We start from the raw sequence: 23,939 nt of genomic DNA on the forward strand, positions 1-23,939 counted from the left end.
CGAGCCCCCAGACCGAAAATGGCCAGGATAAAGGGATCGTCTGGAGAGCTTGAGCTGGTTGGTGTATCTGCTTGGAATGGAACTGGCACGCTTCACACTTGGTTACTTGTGCAGTTGCATCCTGGAGGGCTATCGGCCAAAAGAAACCTTGCCGGAATGCTTTGCCGGCAAGTGCTCTTGCGCCAATGTGGTGACCACATATGCCTCCATGTATTTCTGCCAACAGCTTTTGTCCGTCTTCCCGATCAATACACTTCAATTTCACACCGTTGAGTCTTCTTCTGTACAGTGTCTTGTTGACAAACTGGTACATACTTGACTGCCGGGCTACTCTTTCCGCTTCTTCTTGCTCTTCGGGAAGTTCTCCTGTCTGAAGGAAACGGACAATCCGCTGTGCCCATGCTGGAGCTTGTGGCTCGACAACAAGGACTAAAGGCAAATCTGCTGCTGCGGGAACATAGGCTTCTACGACGAGAACCTGCGGCTCTGCCGGAGCTTGACGTTCCCCGGCAAGCTTGCCGGAGCAAAACTTGCCGGGAGCTTCTGCTTCAATGGAACAAACCCTATGGCTTGCCGGAGCAGACTGCTCCTCAGCACTCTTGGCGTTGATCTTGGGGACCTTCTTGGCCAAAGGCAAATCTGTTGCTGCGGGAACATCCGCTTCTACGGCGAGAACCTGCGGCTCTGCCGGAGCTTGACGTTCCCCGGCAAGCTTGCCGGAGCAAAACTTGTCGGGAGCTTCTGCTTCAACGGAACAAACCCTAGGGCTTGCCGGAGCAGACTGCTCCTCAGCGCTCTTGGCGTTGATCTTGGGGACCTTCTTGGCCAAAGGCAAATTTGTTGCTGCGGGAACATCCGCTTCTACGGCGAGAACCTGCGGCTCTGTCGGAGCTTGATGTTCCCCGGCAAGCTTGCCGGAGTAAAACTTGTCGGGAGCTTCTGCTTCAACGGAACAAACCCTAGGGCTTGCCGGAGCAGACTGCTCCTCAGCGCTCTTGGCATTGATCTTGGGGACCTTCTTGGCGGCCGCTTCGGGAAGCTCTGCCGGAAAATAGTCACCAGAAATCAACTTCCTCTTCCTGCTCTGTCCAGTTGATGGCGTTACAGACGGTTGAGTCAGCTTGAGCACAAAGATCCCTGGTTCCACAGGTAACTTAAGTGCGGCGCACTTTGATAGGCCATCGGCAATGGCGTTCTAAGCTCTTGAAACATGCTCCATCTGTAGGCCATCAAAGTGCTCTTGTAGCTTTCTCACTTCATCGACGTAGGCTTCCATCAACGGACTCTGGTAGCTCTTGTTCACTTGGCGGACGACAAGCTGCGAGTCACCCCTGACAATAAGCTTCATGATCCCAAGGTCTGCCGCGATCCTAACACCGGCAAGCAAGCCTTCATACTCGGCAGTATTGTTTGTTGCTTGCTCCTTGGGAAAGTGCATCTGGACTACGTACTTGAGGTGCTCTCCGGTGGGTGCGACAAGCAGCACGCCAGCGCCGGCGCCTTGCAGCGAAAAGGCACCATCAAAGTACATCAGCCACTCTTTGCTTGCTTCCTTGACGGGGATGCTCGTTTCTGGAATTTCTTCATCTGGTGTTGGCGTCCATTCTGCTATGAACTCTGCCAATGCTCTGCTTTGGATAGTTGAAGTACTCTCAAACTTGAGGCCAAAGCTTGACAGTTCTAGTGCCCACTCAACAATCCTGCCTGTCGCTTCTGGATTCTGTAGTATCCTCTTCAGCGGAAAACGAGTGACAACTGTGATCTCATGTGCTTGGAAGTAATGGCGCAGCTTTCTCGAGGCCATGAGAAGGCCGAAAAGCAATTTCTGCACGCCAGAGTACCTTGACCTAGCCCCCTGCAGAAGGGAACTAACAAAGTAAACTGGGCGCTGTACCATTCTCTTCTGTATTTCCTCGCGCGTCTGCGCAGATCCATCCTTGCTGGGACCAGAGCTTGTCGGGGAAGCCCCCTGCTTGTCGCTGGAAGCGCTTGCCGTGGTTGCTGGCTCGTCATCTGCCTCCCTCTCTGCCACTAACGCAGCACTAACCACTTGATTGGTTGCCGCTATATCCAGCAGCAACTTCTCTTGTGGCTTAGGTGCGACAAGTATTGGAGCGGAGGACAGGTATCTCTTCCAGTCTTGCAGCGCAGCCTCCGCTTCCGGAGTCCATTTCATTGGACCCGCCTTTTTCAATAATTTGAAAAATGGCAGGGCGCGCTCAACAGACCTAGAGATAAACCTGCTGAGAGCAGCCACGCAACTGACAAGTCTTTGTACATCCTTGACGTGCTTTGGTGCTTCAATCTGCTCAATGGCCTTGATCTTGTCGGGATTGGCTTCGATTCCCCACTGAGACACGAAGAACCCGAGAAGCTTGCCGGAGGGGACTCCAAACACACACTTCTCGGGGTTGAGCTTGAGGCTGATCTTGCGCAGATTTGCAAAGGTCTCGTCTAAATCTTGAATCAGAGTTGCCTTGTCTTTGCTCTTGACCACTATGTCATTCATGTAGGCTTCCACATTTCTGTGTATTTGTGGCTCAAAAGCGACATGAACTACTCTTGCAAATGTTGAACCAGCATTTTTTAAACCGAAAGGCATTCGTACGAAACAGTACGTGCCACATGGAGTAATGAATGCGGTCTTCTCCTTATCCTCTTCTGCCATGAAGATCTGATGGTATCCTGAGTATGCGTCAAGAAATGAAAGCAAGTCACATCCGGCCGTGGAGTCAACAATCTGGTCAATGCGCGGCAAAGGAAATGGGTCTTTGGGACAAGCTTTGTTAACATCGGTAAAGTCGATACAAAGTCTCCATTTCCCGTTCGCCTTGCGCACGACTACAGGATTGGCCAACCATGTAGGATGGAGCACTCCTCTGACAAGGCCTGCTGCATCCAACTTCTTGATTTCTTCTGCGATGAATTCTTGGCGCTCCACTGCCTGCTTCCTGACCTTCTGCTTGACGGGCCGCGCATGAGGACAAACGGCAAGATGGTGCTCAATTACTTTCCTGGGAACACCGGGGATGTCAGACGGTTGCCATGCAAACACGTCGACATTCGCCCGCAAGAAAGCAATGAGCGCGCTTTCCTATTTAGGGTCGAGAGTGGCACCGATGGTGAAGGTACCACCAGTGCCGTCCTCCTTGGCGGACACCTTCTTGGTCTCTGGCGGAGATGCCATTGTCTTCTTACACTTGCCGGTGGAGATCGATGGTGCGTCCTCGACGGCAGCGTAGCACTCCGAAGAGGTGCGCTTGCCGGAGTGGGCATCAGAACTCTTGCCGAACTTGGTCTTCTTCTTCTCCCCGGGAGCTTCAGCGGCAAGTGACTTGCGATCTGTTGCGGCTGCCGCTTCCCGGTAGATTTTGTCGGTGCAGATAAGAGCATCCTTCTTGTCGCCAGGGACAGAGATGACGCTCATCGGGCCTGTCATCTTAATCATGTTGTATGCATAGTGAGAGGCTGCCATGAACTTGGCGAGTGCAGGACGGCCGAGTATCCCATTGTAAGGCAATGGAAAATCGGCAACGTCAAAAGTGACCCTCTCAGTCCTGAAGTTCACCTCGCTGCCAAATGTTACTAGCAACATGACCTTCCCCTTCGGCTTGCTCCTTCCCGGGCTGATTCCTTGGAATGTGCCGGTCTCTTCAAGCTCGCTGTCAAGGATCTGGAGTTTCTGGAGTACAGCAGAGGAGATCAGGTTCAAGCCGGTCCCACCGTCAACTAGCATCTTAGTGACCTTGAGGTTGCAGATAGTTGGTGAAACCAACATCGGCAAGCGCCCTACCGCAGTTGTGCGATCAGGGTGGTCCTCAATATCAAAGATGATAGGCGTGCTGGACCATTTCAGAAGCTTGCGTGACTCGATAGGTGGTTCCGCCGCATTGACTTCCCGCACCCACTGCTTGAGTTGGCGCTGCGAAGTATGCAGAGAAGCACCGTCGTCAACGCACAAGACCTATGTGGCTTTCTGGAACTCCTGCTCACTGGTCTCGACATCATCCATGTCTTCGTCGTCGTCGTCGTCTTCATCCTTGTCGCGGCCACGGGGAGGTCTGTCTCCTTGCCGCTGCTTGGCCTTGCCGCGGTGTCCTCCCCGGCCGGCGCACTTCTTGCCGGATTCTCCAGCGCCTCCTTGGGCCCTCTCCTTGTCGCGTCGCTCGTATTCAGCCTTTTGCTGCTGGACAAGCTGCTCAACCTTCTTGCAGCTCTGGAGGTCATGGCCCTTGGTGCGGTGGATCTTGCAGTACTACTTGTCGGTGTCGTCCTGCTTGTCGGCGACCGCCACAGTCTGGCAGTTGGTCCATGCGGCAATCTCCTTGCCGGAGCTACCAGCTTTGGCTTTCTTGGAACCACCTTCGTTGCTGGACTGCTCTACGACTAGCACATCTTTGCCTTTCTTCTTCCTGTTGTTCCGCCACCGGTTTTTCTTTGCCGGGGCAGCATCCTCGCTGTCAGATCCCCCTGCTCCTGTATTCTCTCCGGGGAGTTTCCTCCCTTCCTCAGCACGTGCACACTTGTCGGCCAGGGCATACAGCTCGCTGACGTCTCTGATCTTGCACATCGCCATCTCCTCCCGTATCCTGCGGTTACGCACGTTCTGATGGAACGCGCTGATGACCGCGGCAGGGTGGACATCTGGGATGTTGTGCTATACACGGCTGAATCTCTGAATGTACCTGCGCAGGGGCTCTCCTTCCTTCTGGGCGAGCAGATGAAGGTCACTCTCTTGGCCATGGGGTTTGTGGCCGCCTGTAAAGGCGCCGACAAACTGATGGCATAGGTCTGCCCAGGAGGATATGGAGTTGTCCGGCAAGTGCATGAGCCAGGACCTGACGTTGGGCTTGAGCACCAGCGGGAAGTAGTTGGCAAGGATCTTGTCATCCCGCCCCCCGGCAGCCTGCACCACGATGGTGTAGATGCTGAGGAACTCCGACGGATGCGACTTGCCGTCGTACTTCTCTGGTACGTCTGGCCTGAAATTCTTCGTGCTGGGTCACTGGACTTGCCACAGCTCATGGGTAAACGCAGGGCAACCTACCGCGTACGGCAAGTCGCCTAGTTCCCCTGGCGCATGCATGTCGACAGAGGGCCCAGCGCGCTGGTCCAATTGACGTCGCGCTTCTCTTCGGCGCTCGATGCGAGTACGAGCGTCTTCTTGCTGTCGTTCGTGAAGAACTTGGCGCTGATCGCGACGAGCTCGTGGATCTGATGACGCGGTCGAGTCGCTGTCGAGGTGGATCCGGCGAGTCGGCGATCTTGGCCTTCGGGGAGGAGAGTGCACAGTGGTTGCACCCCCACCGGTCTTGTCGCCACCGGCTCGTGCCTGGTTGACTTGCCGCGGCTCCGACGTGCTCGGCTGCCGTTGAGTGTCGCCGTTGGCGAAGCCGATGAGATTCTGAATGGTGGCCCTCCAGTCGTCGATCTTGTCTGCCGTTAGAGGGTAGTCCAGGAGCAGTTGAGCTCGCGCCAAAGCTTCTGCTGGAGTGGCGGGTGGCGGTGGCGAACGGTGCGAGGAGCGGGATATGCTCGGACTTCTAACTATGTTAGAAGGAGCACTATCCCGTCCAGGCGACCGTGCCTCGCTCGTGCCAGCATGTTGGCGTGCATGCTGGTCTTGAGCACTCCGAGATCCGCCAACTCGATCTTGGTCTAGCAAATGCATGGTACTGTGAGTACCATGACGCTGCCGGTCCCGCGCCTCCTGAGATGGGCACGGTGCATGTACGGATGCCGAGGTCTTGGAGTGCGCCCAGTCGTTGTGGGAGCCGGCTACGCCGCCGATGGGCAGCATAGCTTTGTCCTTGGACCTGGCAGCACCGTGAGCTCACTCGTGGACGCCCGTTCTTCCGCTGGCGTCTGCTCCATCAGCCGCTTGCTCCAGCGGTGGTGGGTTCGGTGCGGACGGAGCAGCCGCCTCCGAAGCCTTCTTCTTCGGCGGCATGTCGATGAAGATGATGAAGATCTAGCTCGTGTGAACGCCGGATCTGGTTCACACAACCTCGACGCCCCCTACCTGGCGCGCCAAAGATGTCGGGGTATCTGATCCACGAGCACCTATGGGACCGGCGGACCGGGTCCCTTTCAGTTCGGCGAGGGCGGAGGTCGTGCAAAGAGCGGATCGAGGCGAAGCACACGAGCGGTTTACCGAGGTTCGGGCCGCACGGATGCGTAAAACCCTACTCCTGCTTTGTGGTTTGTATTGAGTTCTTGCTCGGGAGCACGGAGTGCTACAGTACACCCCAGCAGCTAACGACCGAGCCTGAGTGTCTCCTCCCCCCCCCTCTACGTTGCGCACGGGCCTCCTTTTGTATGCTGAAGGGGTCACCGACAGGTGGCAACGTAGACAAGGGTAAAAATGGGAAAGTGCTGCGGTTGGTACAGCTACCTGCTACAGTGTATCATACCTAACCCTGACGGCAGGGGACAAGGGCATTAAATGCCCGTCTGTGTCGCCTAAATAGTGCAAAAGGGACCGCCAGGGACGCCACCGCTCGCCACGATGGCAATCTTGCCGCTTGCCACCGCGCACCGCCGGCTGCACAGCCTCCCGCCACGTACGCCTGGAAGGGTCCCAGAGCGACATGTTGGTGGATGTGCTGGAGCGCGTGCATGAAGTGGTGGCTTGCCGCGACGAGCGCCTTGTCGCGGTCGTTGTCTTGTCGCGTCCGGGAGCTTGTCGCTCATCGTGCCTTGCCGGGACGCGTGGCGCGTCGCGGCAAGTTTCTTGAGATGCCTTGGTTGGCCTTCCCGGCAAGCTCCTCTTGCCGGGGTCTTGTCTCCTTAAGCGCCTTGCCTTGGTTGGCCTTCCCGGCAAGCTCCTCTTGCCGGGGTCTTGTCTCCTTGACTTGGATACTTTGTTCATTAATGGCTCCAAGGGAACCACAGAGGACCTTGGCGGTCACCTGGCAAGCCTTGCCGCGGGATGCTGCGACTGCCCGTGCACAAGTTCGGGATACTAGGGTACCCCTATCCTAGTACACCGACAAGGACGTAGGGTTTTACCTCCATCAAGAGGGCCCGAACCTGGGTAAAACTTCATGTCCCTTGCCTCCTGTTACCATCCGGCCTAGACGCACAGTTCGGGACCCCCTATCCGAGATCCGCCGGTTTTGACACCGACATTGGTGCTTTCATTCAGAGTTCCTCTGTGTCGTCGCCGTGAGGCTTGATGGCTCCTACGATCATCAATAGCGATGCAGTCCAGGGTGAGACCTTCCTCCCCGGACAGATCTTCGTCTTCGGCGGCTTCACACTATGGTCGAATTCACTTGGCCATCTGGAGCAGATCGAAAGCTATGCCCCTAGCCGTCAGGTCAGATTTGGTAGTTTAAACTACACGGCTGACATCTACGGGGACTTGATCTTCGACATTTTCGAGCCACTGCCGAGCGCGCCGCACTATCACGACGAGCATGATCTAGCTCTGCTGCCGAACAGTGCCCTGGAGGCCGCACCCGCACCGGCTTCGACCCTTAATTCGGAGCCAACTGCGCCGATCGAGGATGGGTGGTTGGACGCCGCCTCGGGGGCTGTGATCCCAACAACGATCAAGCCGAACACCAGTCCCGCACTCCGCGAGACTCGTGACTCCAAGGAGCCGGACTCCTCTGCAGACTCCGAACCCTCCGCGCCCCTGCCGATCGAATCCGATTGGGCGCCGATCATGGAGTTTACTCCCGCGGACATCTTTCAGCACTCGCCTTTCGGTGATATTCTGAAGACACTACAGTCTCTCTCTTTATCAAGAGAGCCCTGGCCGGACTATGGTCAACAAGGTTGGGATACGGACAATGAATAAATTCAAAGCCCACCCACCACCCACTTTGTAGCCACTGTCGATGATTTAACCGACATTCTCGACTTCGACTCCGAAGACATCGACGATATGGACGCCGATGGAGGAGATGATGAAGAACGAGCGCCTATTGGGCTCTGGAAAGCCACCTCGTCATATGACATATACATGGTGGACACCCCAAAAGAAGGAGATGGCGATGGAACAGCGGAGGATGACCACTCCAAGAAACAGCCTAAGCGCCGGTGTCAGCGGCGCCGCTCAAAATTCCGCCAAAGCAAATACGGTGATTCCAGCACGGGAAATAAGAATACTCCGGAGAGTGCCAAAGAAAACCCCCTCCAGCAAGATTCAGCACAGGAGGATGGAGAAGCCAGCCCTCATGAGAGAGCGGCAGACAAAGAGGTCGAAGACGATAACTATATGCCTCCTCCGAAGATGAGGCAAGCCTCGATGACGATGAATTCGTCGTGCCAAAGGATCCCTCGAGCAAGAGCATTTTCAACACAGGCTTATGTTCACGGCAAGAAGCCTCAAGAAAAAATAGCAACAGCTTAGAGCTGATCAAGATTTGCTAGTCGACAGATGGACTGAAGTCCTTGCGGCCGAAGAGCATAAACTCGAACGCCCCTCCAAGAGCTACCCAAAGCGCAGGTTGCTACCCAGATTAGAGGAGGAAGCACTTAAACCTACATCACTAGCACTTGATACGGCCGACCGGCCACCTCGTGGCCGCGACAGAGAGGCCTCTCGGCCCTCCACTCAAGCCGCACCCTGTACCAAGGCACAGGAAAATGCGCCTGACCTGCGAGATATGTTGGAGGACAAGGCAAGGCAAACAAGATTGATCTGCGGATCGTGTGGGCGCCCCACGACTCGAGACGATAACCGTCATGCCAGACACAAATCCGGTAGGGCCGAACATAGTAGACAAAGCTCATTGGAGCTACGCCGTGATATAGCCCAGTACAGAGGCGCCGCACACCCACTATGCTTCACAGACGAAGTAATGTATCATCAAACCCCTGAGGGTTTCAAACCCGTAAACATCGAATCATATGATGGCACAACAGATCCTGCGATATGGATCAAGGATTATCTCCTTCATATCCACATGGCCCGCGGCGATGATCTCCACGCCATCAAATACATCCCACTCAAGCTTAAAGGACCAGCTCGGCATTGGCTTAACAGCTTGCCAGCAGGATCAATCAGTTGTTGGGAGGACCTGGAAGCCGCATTCCTCGACAATTTCCAGGGCACTTATGTGCGACCACCAGACGCCGATGACCTAAGCCACATAATTCAGCAGCCAGAGGAATCGGCCAGGCAATTCTGGACACGGTTCCTAACAAAGAAAAATCAAATAGTCGACTGTCCGGACGCAGAGGCCCTAGAAGCCTTCAATCATAATATCTGTGACGAGTGGCTTGCCCGGCACCTTGGACAGGAAAAGCGTAAATCTATGGCAGCACTCACGACACTCATGACCTGCTTTTGCGCGGGAGAAGACAGCTGGCTTGCTCGTAGCAACAATATGACCAAGAACCCTGGTAATTCGGATACCAGGGACAGTAGTGGCAGGTCGCGTCGCAACAAGCATAAGCGCCGCATTAACGGCGACAATGCTGAGGATACGGCAGTTAATGCCGGATTCAGAGGCTATAAATCCGGTCAGCGGAAAAAAGCCATTCAAAAGAAATCCTAGGGGCCCGTCCAGTTTGGACCGAATACTCGACCTCTTGTGCCAGATACATGGCACCCCCGAAAAGCCGGCCAATCACACCAACAGGGATTGTTGGGTGTTCAAGCAGGCAGGCAAGTTAAATGCCGAAAATACCGACAAGGGGCTGCATAGCGATGACGACGAAGAGCCCCAGCCGCCGAACAATAGTGGACAGAAGGGTTTTCCCCCACAAGTGTGGACGGTGAACATGATATACGCAACCCACATCCCCAAGAGGGAGCAGAAGCACGCGTTAAGGGACGTATACGCGGTAGAGCCAGTCGCCCCAAAGTTCAACCCATGGTCCTCCTGCCCGATCACCTTTGATCGAAGGGACCATCCCACTAGCACCCGTCATGGAGGATTCGCCGCATTGGTTCTATACCCAATTATTGACGGATTTCATCTCACTAGAGTCCTTATGGACGGCGGCAGCAGCCTGAACCTGCTTTACCAGGATACAGTGCGGAAAATGGGCATAGATCCCTCGAGGATTAAGCCCACCAAAACGACCTTTAAAGGCGTAATACCAGGTGTAGAGGCCAACTGTACAGGCTCAGTCACACTTGAAGTGGTCTTTGGATCTCTGGATAATTTCCGAAGCGAGGAGTTAATCTTCGACATAGTCCCATTCCACAGTGGCTATCACGCACTGCTCGGGTGAACCGCATTCGCCAAGTTCAACGCGGTACCTCACTACGCATACCTTAAGCTCAAGATGCCAGACCCTCGAGGAGTAATTACGGTCAATGGAAACACCGAACGCTCCCTCCGAATGGAGGAGCACACGGCGGCCCTTGCAGCGGAAGTACAAAGCAGCCTCTCCAGGCAGTTCTCCAGTCCGGCCATTAAACGTTCGGACACCGTCAAGCGCGCCCGGAGTAACCTACAACAAGACCGCCTGACACGTTTTGAGCAGGCGTAGCAATGCGGCCCCAACCCCAGCCCTCGCAAAAATGCGATGCAAGTGCTTCGCGTACATAACTACGCTCTAGAAATACCATGGGTACAGGGGGAGGGGCACCATCACGGCACACCCGAAACACGGCTTAAACCGCACCAGGGGCTGCCGATTTTTCAATTTTCTCTTACTTTTAGGACTCCATTCTTCGGAAGGCCTGTTCGGCAGTTCAATTGCCGCACAAACGATGCAACAACCAGGGAAGCAGACAAGCCATGCCGCATTACGGAACTCCCAGGTGGTCTCTATCACGAGCAGTATACCTGTTTCGCATACCATTCTGCAGCCTGCCCTTGGAACGGACATGTTAAATAGTCCAACCTTTTGTTTGTCGCATTATTTGTATCGTTCTGCTTTGATCGCAGCCGTTTTTCATAAACAATGCATAGCTTTTGTCTATTTTTCATTACTCTTTTTTTTACAAATATATGTTCCTTAACGACATGTTGCACCCGTACACTTTGGTACAGCCAAAATACGCCAGGGGCTTTAGTACCCCTCAATATGGTGTAAGAAGTCCGAACACTTTAACAAGTGCGGCACCCCAAACTTATAGCATTATATGCATCAGCTCCGAATCATGTCTTGGATCAATATATAGTTGGGTTTGCCCGGCTCCTAGGTTTTGGTGCCTTACGTTCCGCTATGTCGGCTAAGGTAGCACTAGGAGAACTACTGTGATTGTGCCCCAGTTGAGCTGGGTCGAGCACCTCAGTAGAGAAAGCTAAAACTAACTGTCATGATGAAGCGAGAGCTGGTCGTTGTTCGAGAGGTTTTTCGAGTCCCTAAAGACTTATGCCGCTTAGAGCGAGGAGTCGGCTCTGTCCGGCCAAGGCGTGGATAGCGCCCCGAACTCGGTCTTCCGAATACCAGGGGCTTCGCCGAAATTTAAAATTATAGAATTCTATGGCTAAGTGAGAGTGTTCACACATTATAGTCCGATTGCCTTGTTCGTTGTGCTGAGCGCCTCCCTCGAAGGACCCAAACATGGGGAAAAGAGCGCTCAGGTTTATCCCCAAAGACCCCAGCACTAGCGGCACGGGGGCAGAAGCCGATGACTCGCCATCTCTCAGAATTGATAAATAGCCGCACAGAAGGTAATATTTTAAATTCCAACAACATTGCTTAGCGCATATGAACAAGTTTTCAGCGCACAGGACAAAACGAGCGAGTTTTACTCAAAAATTACATCCCTGGAACATTCATCCGCCATAAGGCAGGCACCCTTCAGAACATCCTTATAATAATTCTCGGGCTTGCGATGCTCTTTCCCCGGTGGTGGCCCGTCCTTCACAAGCTTCTTAGCATCCAGCTTGCCCCAGTGCACCTTAGCACGGACAAGGGCCCTACGGGCACCTTCAATGTAGACGGAGTGCTTGATGACTTCGAGCCTTGGACAGGCCCCCACCAGCTGCCGCACCAGCCCGAAATAGCTCCCAGGCAGAGCCTCTCCAGGCCACAGCCGAACTATGAGGCTCTTCATGGCCTGTTCGGCCGCCTTGTGCAGCTCGACCAGTTGCTTCAGTTGATCGCTCAGGGGCACAGGGTGTCCGGCCTCAGCATACTGAGACCAGAACACCTTCTCTGTCGAGCTTCCCTCCTCGGCTTGATAGAATGCGGCGGCATCGAACACGCTACGGGGAAGATCTACGAACGCTCCTAGAGAGCTCCGGATTCGGGTAAATAACAAGTAACTCACGTTTATGTGTTTGCTTTGCATAAAGAATGCCTTACGTGCCGCTATCTTTTTCACCGCATCCAACTCCTGGAGGGTCTTCTGGGATTCGGCCTTGGCAGACTTGGCATTTTTAATAGCCACCGCGAGCTCGGACGCTCGCGTCTTTGAGTCAAGCTCGAAACTCTCATGTTTTTTCATGAGAGCCTGGAGCTCTTGCCGCACCTTGCCAACCTGGGCCTCATACTTCTCCCGCTCGGTGCGCTCCGTCGCTGCCCTCTTCTCGGCCCCGAGCAGCACTTGCTTAAGGGTCTCCACCTCAGACGTGGCCCCTACAATAGCCATGATAATCCTGTCATTTTTGAAATTGCACCTTTTTATATATATTTAAACAAGGTATTTCTTACCTTCCTTGTCCTCGAGCTGCTTCTTGGCACACCCGAGCTCTTGCTCGGACTGCTCGAGGTTCTGCTTTAGCGTGTCAACTTCTGCAGTCAGTGCGGCGGACACCAGCAGAGAAGCCTGCATACGCATATTGACTCCTTTTTGTTAGACTCCTGCGAATTTTATTTTGATCCTCTATTCGGCTTTTCTTCCCGAACGCGAAACAGAGCATCAGGGGCTACTGTCTATGCGGTAATATTATTTACACATTCTTTACTTACCTCAAAGCCTGGTAAAAAGGCTAGCACAAGCTTCAGTCAGTCCACTCTTGGCGGACTGAACCTTCTAGAAGACCGCACTCATAATGGTGCGGTGCTTCTCGTTGATGGAGGCGCCTTTAAGCACCTCCAACAGATTGTCCGGTGCCTCCGGTTGGACGGGGGTCACCGGCACGGTGGGCTTGCTCCTCTTGGAAGGAGGTCGCCCACCGGACTCTGGAACCTTTGAAGGTTCCGGAGTGGTGTCCGGCCTAGAGCCGGACTTGGAGCCCTGGGAGGTTTTATCCCCTTTACTCCTGGAGTCCGGGAGGTCGCCTTGCGGCGCCTCCAGGACCACCTCCTCCTGGCTTGGAACCTGTTGGGACAACACTTCGGCGTCGTCCGTAGGGCGGGGGGAGGTAGCCGTCGGAAGCGAATTCACATCTGATAAGTCTAGTGAACCGCTCGACGACGCGTCGAGCCGGTCTTTGGGTGGGCTGCATAATCATATTTGACATAAGGGAAAGCTGTGCAATAAAGGAATACTATGAATTACTCTGGTATCCGGATACTTACGATTTCGCCAGGGGCTTGGCCAGGAGCGGCCACTCCTCTCCGCTGTCGTCGGTGTCGGTGGAGTAGTCCGGAGGAAGGGTTTTCCCCTTCTTGGACCCTTCGGCCTCCCCAGTGAGGGCGGCCTTCCTTTTATTCTCTCCTCCCGCTGGAGGGGGAGAGGTCTCTTCTTCCTCCTCCTCGTCTTCACGGGAGGAATGCGCCTTGGAGCCGTCGGATGATGAACCCGACACCTCCTGGCGCCGGGCACTTTTTGAGTCCCCGTGGCCTTCTTCGTGGCCTTCTTCTCCGGCACCATATAGGGTGCCGGAACCAGCAGCTTCGCCAAGCGGGCATCGGCTGGGTCTTCGGGCTTCGCCTGCCAATCCTGTCAAAGGTAAGGGAGCTTAGATCCCGCATAGAGTTAAACTATGAAAAACTAATACCATGTAAAAGGTACAAACAACTTACCGCGCTAGCGTGACGCTGCGCGCTTAATCCGCGATCCTCGGTAGCGGATGCGGGAGGCTCGGCGCCCTTGAAAAGCACCTTCCAGGCATCTTCGTATGTCGTGTCGAAGAGCCTGCTCAGAGTTCGGTGCTGCGCCGGGTTGAACTCCCACAGATTGAAGGCCCGTTGTTGACACGGGAGGATCCGGCGGATGAGCATAACCTGGACTACGTTGACAAGCTTGAGCTGCTTGTTCACCAGGGTTTGGATGCATGTTTGCAGTCCAGTCACCTCTTCTTTGCTGCCCCACGACAGGCCCGTCTCTTGACAAGACGTGAGCCGCGTTGGGGGTCCGGACCGGAACTCGGGGGGCTGCGACCCACTCAGGGTCACGCGGCTCGGTGATGTAAAACCACCCCAATTGCCACCCCTTCAGGGTCTCCACAAAGGAGCCCTCGACCCATAAGACGTTGGGCATCTTGCCCACCATGGCGCCTCCGCACTCCGCCTGGTTGCCGCACACCACCTTCGGCTTGACATTGAAAGTCTTGAGCCATAGGCCGAAATGGGGGCGGATGCGGAGGAAAGCCTCGCACACGACGATAAATGCCAGGATGTTGAGGATGAAGTTCGGGGCCAGATCATGGAAATCCAGGCCGTAGTAGAACATGAGTCCTTGGACGAATGGGTGGATAGGAAAGCCCAGTCCACGGAGGAAGTGGGGAAGGAACACTATCCTCTCATGGGGCCTTGGGGTGGGGAGGAGCTGTCCCTCTTCAGGAAGCCGGTATGCGATGTCATTAGACAAGTATCTGGCCATCCTCAGTTTTTTGATGTGTCCCTCCGTGACGGAGGAGACCATCCACTTGCCTCCCGCTCCGGACATGGCTGGAAAAGGTTGAGGTGGGTAGTGCAGACTTGGGCGCTGGTGCTCGAGTGCGCGAAAATGGATAGGCGAAGGAGGAAGAAGGCGTAGGTGAAAAGGTGGATCCTTATCCCCTTATATGGGTAGATGCAACTGCATATCCCCACCAGCCTGGTAAAACTCGCTTATCTCCAAGCACCGTAATCAATGGCACGGTTGGGTTACCCACGCCTGTATTGATGAGAATCCCGAAATAAGGGGACACGATCTCTGTTTCGACGAGACGTGCCAAGGAAACCGCCTCGCATGACACGCTGAGGTGGGACAATAAAACGATTCGAATAAAGGCTTGGCCATGGTGCGATGTCACACTACGGAATACGTCAGCAGATTAGATTTGTGTAAATATTATTCTCTCTATGGCAATATGTGGAAACTTATTTTGCAGAGCCGGACACTATCTTTGTGTTCAAAATCTTCTATGAAGTACTTGGAGGAGGAACCCGCCTTGCAATGTCGAAGACAATCTGCGCGCCGGACTCGTCGTCATTGAAGCCTGGTTCAGGGGCTACTGAGGGAGTCCTGGATTAGGGGGTGTCCGAATGGCTGGACTATACCTTCAGCCGGACTCCTGGACTATGAAGATACAAGATTGAAGACTTCGCCCCGTGTCCGGATGGGACTTTCCTTGGCATGGAAGGCAAGCTTGGCGATACGGATATATAGATATCCTACCATTGTAACCGACTTTGTGTAACCCTAACCCTCTCCGGTGTCTATATAAACCGGAGGGTTTTAGTCCGTAGGACAACATACAGAACAACAATCATACCATAGGCTAGCTTCTAGGGTTTAGCCTCTTCGATCTCGTGGTAGATCTACTCTTGTACTACCAATATCATCAATATTAATCAAGCAGGACGTAGGGTTTTACCTCCATGAAGAGGGCCCGAACCTGGGTAAAACTTCGTGTCCCTTGCCTCCTGTTACCATCCGGCCTAGACGCACAGTTCGGGACCCCCTACCTGAGATCCGCCGGTTTTGACACCGACACCCATCATTGGAATATACAAGCCAAGTTCTATAATGTAAAATTCCCACTAGTAAATGAAAGTGACAACATATGAGACTCTCTATATGAAGAACATGGTGCTACTTTTAAGCACAATATATGAGACTCGCTATATCAAGGTGCTACTTTGAAGCACAAGTGTGGAAAAAGAGATAGTAGCATTGCCCCTTTTATTTTATTTTTATTTTTTGGGCCTTTTTTTTTCTTTGGCCTTCCTTTTTTTATTGGGACAATGCTCTATTGAATGCTGATCATCACACGTCTATTTATTTACAACTCAATGATTACAACTCGATACTAAAACAAAGTATGACTCTATATGAATGCCTCCGGCGGTGTACCGGGATATGCAATGAATCAAGAGTGACAAGTATGAAAATTATGAACGGTGGCTTTGCCACAAATACTATGTCAACTACATGATCATGCTAAGCAATATGACAATGATGGATGTGTCATGATTAACTAGATGATGGAAAGTTGCATGGTAATATATCTCAGAATGGCTATGGAAATGCCATAATAGGTAGGTATGGTGGCTGTTTTGAGGGAGGTATATGGTAGGTGTATGATACCGGCGAAAGTTGTGCGGTATTAGAGAAGCTAGCAAAGGTGGAAGGGTTAGAGTGCGTATGATCCATGGACTCAACATTATTCATAAAGAACTCATATACTTATTGCAAAAATCTAGAAGTTATCAAAGCAAAGTACTACGCGCATGATCCTAGGGGGATAGATTGGTAGGAAAAAACCATCGCTCGTCCCCGACCGCCACTCATAAGGAAGACAATCAATAAATAAATCATGCTCCGACTTCATCACATAACGGTTCACCATACGTGCATGCTACGGGAATCACAAACTTCAACACAAGTATTCTTTAAATTCACAACTACTCCACTAGCATGACTTTAATATTATCACCTCCATATCTCAAAACAATTATCATGCTTCAATCTTTTCTTAGTATTCAACACATTCAAAAGAAAGTTTCACAAATCGTGAATACCAAGCATATTATTATTAAGCAAATTACCATGCTATTAAGAGACTCTCAAAATAATTTAAGTGAAGCATGAGAGATCAATAGTTTCTTTAAAACAAATCCACCACCGTGCTCTAAAAGATCTAAGTGTAGCACATAGAGCATAATTACTTAGCTCAAAAGATATAAGTGAAGCATATAGAGCAAAATTATAACGCTCAAAAGATATAAGTGAAGCACATAGAGCAAAACTACTTAGCTCAAAAGATATAAGTGAAGCACATAGAGTATTCTATCAAATTTTAATTCATGTATGGCTCTCTCAAAAGGTGTGTACATCAAGGATGATTGTGGCATACTAACAAACAAAGACACAAATAATACAAGACGCTCCAAGCAAAACACATATCATGTTGGTGAATAAAAATATAGCTCCAAGTAAAGTTACCGATGGAAGTGGATGAAAGAGGGGATGCCTTCCGGGGCATCCCCAAGCTTTGACTTTTTGGTGTCCTTGTATTATCTTGGGGGTGCCATGGGCATCCCCAAGCTTAGGCTCTTGCCACTCCTTGTTCCATAATCCATCAAATTCTTACCCAAAACTTGAAAACTTCACAACACAAAACTCAAAATAGAAAACTCGTGAGATCCGTTAGCGAAAGAAAACAAAAGACCACTTCAAGGTACTGTAATGAACTCATTCTTTATTTATATTGATGTTAAACCTACTGCATTACAACTTATCTATGGATTATAAACTATTTTACTAGCCATAGATTCATCAAAATAAGCAAACAACACACGAAAAACAGAATCTGTCAAAAACAGAACAGTATGTAGTAATCTGTAGCTAGCGCAAGATCTGGAACCCCAAAAATTCTAAAATAAATTGCTGGACGTCAGGAATTTATCTATTAATCATCTTCAAAAAGAATGAAATAAATAACACTCTTCAAATAAAAATGATAGCAGTTCTCGTGAGCGCTAAACTTTCTGTTTTTTACAGCAAGTTCAACAAGACTTTCCCCAAGTCTTCCCAACGGTTCTAGTTGGCACAAACACTAATTAAACACAAAAAACACAACCAAAACAGAGGCTAGATAATTTATTTATTACTAAACAGGAGCAAATAGCAATGAATAAAAATAAAATTTGGTTGCCTCCCAACAAGTGCTATCGTTTAACGCCCCTAGCTAGGCATAACAAGCAAGGATAGATCTAGGTATTGCCATAGTAATAAGATAGATTGGTGAAACTCATTTCATATTCTCTTCGAGTTTTCTTTGAGGCAAGCAAAAGTAACCAAAAGGACTAAACTTAACGGGACAAAAGTCCCCAAGATCAACCTTGGGAGGTATAGGTTCCTCCTTTCGTCCTTCATAATGCACAACCAATTCATCATTATAAGCATTCTTTTGACAGAACATTGTGAGCCTATATTCAAGAGAATATCCTAGTTCATTATTTCAAATTGCCAAATCATCATTAAGTTCAGAAATTCTATCAACTAAAACATTGTTAGGAACCCTTCTTCTAAGATTTTCATTAAAAGCAACATAATCTAGAGATTGAAAGCGCATTATTTCTTCTTGATCAAAGAGGATAGCCTCTATGGGAGGACGGCAAGCGTCCACCCTATAATGCGCAAAGATTTCTTTGGCTTCTCTTATTATGAATCTAAACTCATGAGCCAAAAAGATAGTAGCGGCACGCTTAACAGAAAAATGCTCAATATTAGAAAATTCCAGAAAAATCCTTTATATGGAAGGATGCATGTGCATGAATTGTCTTTCAAGTTCAACTACAAGCATGGCAATAGCGTCCGCACGACTACTAGTTTATGAAGGATAGAACTACCCATAGAAGGTAAAGGACCGGCACAAGTAAAGAAATCTTGAATAACTCCTTTTCAAATAATATTAACACTACCAACACGGAATTTTTTTGTATGAAAGATGGTAGGTTCTTTAGCAGGAGCATCAGAATTTTCCATGATATTGTTATCGCCCATATTGGCGATAACTTCCCCAATTTCAGACATAACGACAAGCAAGAAAACTAGCACACGAGCAGACAAAAGCAAACGGGCAAAAGAGACAAACAGAGAGGGAGGATAGAGAGAGAGGGCGAATAAAATGGCAAGGGTGAAGTGGGGGAGAGGAAACGAGAGGCAAATGGCAAATAATGTAATGCGAGAGATAGGGATTGTGATGGGTACTTGGTATATTGACTTTTGCGCAGACTCCCCGACAACGGCGCTAGAAATCCTTCTTGCTATGTCTTGAGCTTGCGTTGGTTTTCCCCAAAGAGGAAGGGATGATGCAGCAGAGTAGCGTAAGTATTTCCCCCAGTTTTTGAGAACCAAGGTATCAATCCAGTAGGAGGCCACGGTCAAGTCCCTCGTACCTGCACAAAATGATAGCTACTCGCAACCAACGCGATTAGGGGTTGTCAAGCCCTTCACGGTCACTTACGAGAGTGCGATCTGATAGATAGAATATTTTTGGTATTTTTGGTATAAAGATGCAAAGTAAAAAAGTAAAGGCAAAGTAAATAGCAAAACAATATTAAAGTGATGGAGATTGATATGATGAAAATAGACCCGGGGGCCATAGGTTTCACTAGTGTCTTCTCTCAAGAGCATAAGTATTCTACGGTGGGTGAACAAATTACTGTTGAGCAATTGACAGAATTGAGCATAATTATGAGAATATCTAGGCATGATCATGTATATAGGCATCACGTGCGTGACAAGTAGACCAAAACGATTCTGCATCTACTACTATTACTCCACTCATCGACCGCTATCTAGCATGCATATAGAGTATTAAGTTAAAAACAGAGTAACGCTTTAAGCACGATGACATGATGTAGAGAGATAAATTCATCCAATATGAAATAAACCCCATCTTGTTATCCTCGATGACAATGATGCAATATGTGCCTTGCTGCCCCTTCTGTCACTGGGAAAGGAAACCGCAAGATTGAACCCAAAGCTAAGCACTTCTCCAATGGCAAGAACTACCAATCTAGTTGGCCAAACCAAAGGATAATTCGAAGAGACTTGCAAAGATAACCAATCATACATAAAAGAATTCAGAGAAGATTCAAATATTATTCATAGATAGACTTGATCATAAACCCATAATTCATCGATCTCAACAAACACACCGCAAAAACAAGATTACATCGAATAGATCTCCACGAGAGAGGGGGAGAACTTTGTATTGAGAATCAAAGAGAGAGAAGAAGCCATCTAGCTACTAACTAGACCCGAAGGTCTGAGGTAAACTACTCACACTTCATCGGAGGGGCTAGGATGATGTAGAAGCCCTCCGTGATGACGGCCCTCTTCCGGTGGAGCTCCGAAAAAGGCCCCAATATGGGATCTCGTGGATACAGAAAGTTGCGGCGGTGGAATTAGGTTTTTGGCTCCTGTTCTGATCGTTTGGGGGTACGTGTGTATATATAGGAGGAAGGAGTACATCGGTGGAGCACCGAGGGGCCCACGAGGCAGGGGGTGCGCCCTGGGGGGGCGCCCCCACCCTCGTGACCTCCTCTTTGATCCCTTGCAGTCGGGTCCAAGTCTCCTGGATCACGTTCGGTGAGAAAATCACGTTCCCGAAGATTTTATTCCGTTTGGACCCCGTTTGATATTTTGTTTCTCCGAAACACTGAAATAGGCAAAAACAGCAATTCTGGGCTGGGCCTCCGGTTAATAGGTTAGTCCCAAAAATAATATAAAAGTGGAAAATAAAGCCCAATATAGTCGAAAACAATAGATAATATAGCATGGAGCAATCAAAAATTATAGATACGTTGGAGACGTATCACCCCCCTGAGCGCGTCCTCCTGCCTCATGGCCGCCTCACGGAGTTCCAAACTTCAACTCCAGGTCTTCTGGTTTGCTTTCGGTCCAAGAAAGATCATCGTGAAGTTTTCATTCCGTTTGGATTCTGTTTGGTATTTCTTTTCTGCGAAACTCTAAAATAGGCAAAAAAACAGAAACTGGCACTGGGCCTCCGGTTAATATGTTAGTCCCAAAAATAATATAAAAGAGCATATTAAATCCCATTAAACATCCAAAACAGATAATATAATAGCATGGAACTGATGTCTACTACACAACCTTCTTCTTGTAGACGTTGTTGGGCCTCCAAGTGCAGAGTTTTGTAGGACAGTAGCAAATTTCCCTCAAGTGGATGACCTAAGGTTTATCAATCCAAGGGAGGCGTAGGATGAAGATGGTCTCTCTCAAACAACCCTGCAATCAAATAACAAAGATTCTCTTGTGTCCCCAACACACCCAATACAATGGTAAATTGTATAGGTGCACTAGTTCGGTGAAGAGATGGTGATACAAGTGCAATATGGATGGTAGATATACGTTTTGTAATCTGAAAATATAAAAACAGCAAGGTAACTAATGATAAAAGTGAGCACAAACGGTATTGTAATGCGTTGAAACAAGGCCTAGGGTTCATACTTTCACTAGTGCAAGTTTTCTCAACAATAATAACATAATTGGATCATATAACTATCCCTCAACATGCAACTAAGAGTCACTCCAAAGTCACTAATAGGGGAGAACAAACGAAGAGATTATTGTAGGGTACGAAACCACCTCAAAGTTATTCTTTCTGATCAATCTATTCAAGAGTCCGTAGTAAAATAACATCAAGCTATTCTTTGCATTCAATCTTTCATAGAGTTCGTACTAGAATAATACCTTAAGACACAAATCAACCAAAACCCTAATGTCACCTAGATACTCCAATGTCACCTCAAGTATCCATGGGTATGATTATAAGATATGCATCACACAATTTCAGATTCATCTATTCAACCAACATAAAGAACTTCAAAGAGTGCCCCAAAGTTTGTACCGGAGAGTCAAGACAAAAATGTGTGCCAACCCCTATGCATAAGTTCACGGAACTCGCAAGTTGATCACCAAACCATACATCAAGTGGATCACGTGATATCCCATTGTCACCACAGATAAGCACATGCAAGACATACATCAAGTGTTCTCAAATCCTTAAAGACTCAATCCGATAAGATAACTTCAAAGGGAAAACTCAATTCATCACAAGAGAGTAGAGGGGGAGAAACACCATAAGATCCGAATATAATAGCAAAGCTCGCGATACATCAAGATCGTGCCGACTCAAGAACACGAGAGAGAGAGAGAGAGAGACCAAACACATAGCTACTGGTACATACCCTCAGCCCCAAGGGTGAACTACTCCCTCCTCATCATGGAGAGCGCCGGGATGATGAAGATGGCCATCGGAGAGGGATTCCCCCCTCCGGCAGGGTGCTGGAACGGGTCTAGATTGGTTTTCGGTGGCTACGGAGGCTTCTGGCGGTGGAACTCCCGATCTATTTTGTTCCCCGATGTTTTTAGGGTATATGGACATATATAGGCGAAAGAAGTCGGTCAGGGGAGCCACGAGGGGCCCACGAGGGTGGGTGCACACCCAGGGGGTAGGGAGCGCCTCCCTGCCTCGTGGCTTCCTCGAAGCTTCCCTGACGTCTACTCCAAGTCTCCTGGATTGCTTCCATTCCAAAAAATAACTCTCCCGAAGGTTTCATTCCGTTTGGACTCCGTTTGATATTCATTTTCTTCGAAACACTGAAATAGGCAAGAAAACAGCAATTTGGGCTGGGCCTCCGGTTAATAGGTTAGTCCCAAAAATGATATAAAAGTGTTTTATAAAGCCCATAAACATCCAAAACAGATAATATAATAGCATGAATACTTCATAAATTATAGATACATTGGAGACGTATCAGGAACAATCAAAAATTATAAATACATTGGAGACGTATCAAGCATCCCCAAGCTTAATTTCTGCTCATCCTCAAGTAGGTAAATGATAAAAACAGAATTTTTCATGTGGAATGCTACCTAACAAAATTATCAATGTAATTTTCTTTATTGTGGCATGAATGTTCAGATCCGAAAGATTTAATACAAAAGTTTAATATTGACATAAAAATAATAATACTTCAATCATACTAATAAAGCAATCATGTCTTCTCAAAATAACATGGCCAAAGGAAGCTATCCCTACAAAATCATATAGTCTAGCTATGTTCTATCTTCATCGCACAAAGTATTTAAATCATGCACAACCCCGATGACAAGCCAAGCAATTGTTTCATACTTTTGATCTTCTCAAACTTTTTCAATCTTCACGCAATACATCAGCGTGAGTCATGGATATAGCACTATAGGTGGAATAGAATGGTGGTTGTGGAGAATACAAAAAGGAGAAGATAGCCTCACATCAACTAGGCATATCAACGGGCTATGGACATGCCCATCAATAGATATCAATGTGAGTGAGTGGAGATTTCCATGCAACGGATGCACTAGAGCTATAAGTGTATGAAATCTCAAAAAGAAACTAAGTGGGTGTGCATCCAACTTGCTTGCTCACGAAGACCTAAGGCATTTTGAGGAAGCCCATCATTGGAATATACAAGCCAAATTCTATAATGTAAAATTTCCACTAGTATATGAAAGTGACAACATAGGAGACTCTCTATCTAGAAGATCATGATGCTACTTTGAAGGACAAGTGTAGAAAAGGATAGTAGCATTGTCCCTTCTCTCTTTTTCTCTCATTTTTTTATTTAGGCCTTTCTCCTTATTTATGGCCTCTCTTTTTTCTTTTTTTTCTTTTTCGTCCGCAGTCTCATCTCGACTTATGGGGGAATCATAGTCTCCATCATCCTTTCCTCACATGGGACAATGCTCTAATAATAATGATCATCACACTTTTATTTACTTACAACTCAAGAATTACAACTCAATACTTAGAACAAAATACGACTCTATGTGAATGCCTCCGGCGATGTACCGGGATGTCCAATGAATCAAGAGTGACATGTATGAAAAATTATGAACGCTGGCTTTGCCACAAATACGATGTCAACTACATGATCATGCAAAACAATATGACAATGATGGAGCGCGTCATAATAAATGAAATGGTGGAAAGTTGCATGGCAATATATCTCGGAATGGCTATGGAAATGCCATAATAGGTAGGTATGGTGGCTGTTTTGAGGAAGGTAAATGGTGGGTTTATGGTACCGGCTAAAGTTGTGCGGTACTATAGAGGCTAGCAATGGTGGAAGGGTGAGAGTGTGTATAATCCATGGACTCAACATTAGTCATAAAGAACTCACATACT

This window comes from Triticum aestivum, chromosome 2A, assembly GCF_018294505.1.
Source record: "Triticum aestivum cultivar Chinese Spring chromosome 2A, IWGSC CS RefSeq v2.1, whole genome shotgun sequence".
NCBI classification, from domain to species: Eukaryota; Viridiplantae; Streptophyta; class Magnoliopsida; order Poales; family Poaceae; genus Triticum; species Triticum aestivum.